The sequence below is a fragment of the Cynara cardunculus genome (genome assembly GCF_001531365.2).
Source record: "Cynara cardunculus var. scolymus isolate 2C chromosome LG 2, CcrdV1, whole genome shotgun sequence".
NCBI lineage: Eukaryota > Viridiplantae > Streptophyta > Magnoliopsida > Asterales > Asteraceae > Cynara > Cynara cardunculus.
Genome location: NC_037529.1, coordinates 4,647,154 through 4,649,391, shown reverse-complemented (window position 1 = coordinate 4,649,391; position 2,238 = coordinate 4,647,154).

The window sequence follows — 2,238 nt, the reverse complement described above, 5'->3', positions numbered from 1 at the left end:
CTGCAATTAGTTACACGAATTCATATATGAAGCTTTAATAAATTGTACTTATGCATAATCTACTTGTAATCTTGAGTTGTAAGTAACATGCACCAATAAATAGTACTGTATGTATAAAAAAGTGATTTCCAAGAGTTTCCGTCAAATGCTTTATAATATAGTATAGATTAATTATTTAATATTATTATTAATCTCGTCAATTATTTTTATATTATTAATATATTTAATCATCAAAAAACAAATATATAACAACCTTATTTATTAATGAGAGCAGATTTACAGAAAATATATACAATATGGGTGTTTACGTGAAAATATTTTGTTTGAAATGTTGCATGGATTAGTATAACTTTCTAAGGAAGATGTGAATTGGACTGAAGTGAAAGGAATACCAGGGACAAGAGATCAAATGCGAAACGTGTAAGTAGACAGACCCCAAAATAGTTTGGATACAGGGAAAATGAGGGACAAAACCGTCCCGATAAATTGGTGACCCGACATAAAATAAGGGGAAATGGAAAAGGACCAATATGTCGTTCACTTAAAGGAATCTTTTTAAAGGAGTTGGCTTCAAGGATCTATGTAACGAAATGCAAGCCATGGTAACCGTGAGGGCGTAAAAAATGACTTGTATGGACCACAACCTTAATTTTCACTAAAAACATGGACCAAATATATATGTTTTACTCTAATTAGGTCCCGTTTAGTTCATAAGAATGGATTGAATTTGGATGGATTTTGGAATTGATTTCACTACAACAAAACTAAGTTTACAGGACGTCACAAATAAATAAGTGTCCTAACTGACTGCTTTAGGCGTCTTAACAAGTTTTTTAGGATACTTTTAATATAAAGTATCATATTAGCTATTTTATAAGACAGTTTTGAGAAAGTTTCTTATAAATAAGACAATTTTTTAAATAAATGTTGTTAAAATAACCCTTCAGTTACTAATCGCCACAAGTTGAGAAAGGGATATAAATTCTCATATTTGAGGGGTGGGCTATGGGTCCATAAGACTTTAGCGTAGAAGGTAAAAATGTTGGAATAATTGCAAAATGTTAAAAGTAGAGTGACAAACATGTGTATAAACTATACCTTATTAATCCGAAACAATTGTAATTGGTTGGTAGTATCATATTAACCTTAATCTATACTATTTTATAAAGCATTTGGCTAAAATTCTTAAAAACTCTTAAAACTCTTAAAAACTCTTAAACCCGTTCATTCCTAAACGATTTCATCCCTATCCGATTTCATCCCATATCTGAATTCGTGTAACTAACTACAGATAAACACAATTAAATACATGATAAACATCTCATTTTAAATATAAAAAATCTAAAATATAATTAGTATAATAATTAAATTTAACAGAATACTTAATTATTATCTTTATAAAATTTATAATATTAAACCAAACGTAAATTATTTTATTTGAAAAGCTTCCCTGGACTTTTTTGACTCCGAGCCTTTCTAGCAATGGGGCCTAGGGACCGATATGATAATATTACCATTAGGTTAGGCGGGCCGACCTTAGGCCAAGTTTAACAAGTTTGAAACATAGGGTAGATGGTCTAGCTACCCCCGTGGACCGACCTTAGGAGGGAGACTACCGCCCCCTTTAGCGGTACGTTTCAACCAATTAAACTATAATCCCCTACGGATCTCTAATCTGTTCSGAAATAGAGCTCTTTGAAATTGAAAGCAGTATTCCCTTATATAAAAAAATATTATATATTATAAATCATTTGATAAAAACTCATACAAACCATTTTTTTATGCGTAAAGTACTGTCTATTAATGCATATTACTTAAAACTCAAGATTACAAGTAAATTGTGCGTAGGTACAACTTATTAAAGCTCCATATCTGAATTCGTGTAAATAACTGCAGATAAACACAATCAAATACAGGATAAACGTCTCATTTTAAATATAAAAAATCTAAAATATAATTAGAATAATCATTGAGTCTGACAGAATACTTAATTATTATCTTTATAAAATGTTATATTATTAAACCAAAAATAAATTATATCATTATTAAACCTAAATTAAATTATAAAAAAAATCTATACTATATTATAAATCATTTGACAAAAACTCTTAAAAACTACTTTTTATGCGTAAATTACTGTTTATTAATGCATTTTACTTAAAACTCAAGATTACAAATATATTGTGCGTAAGTACAATTTATTAAAACTCCATATCTGAATTCGTGTAACTAATTGCA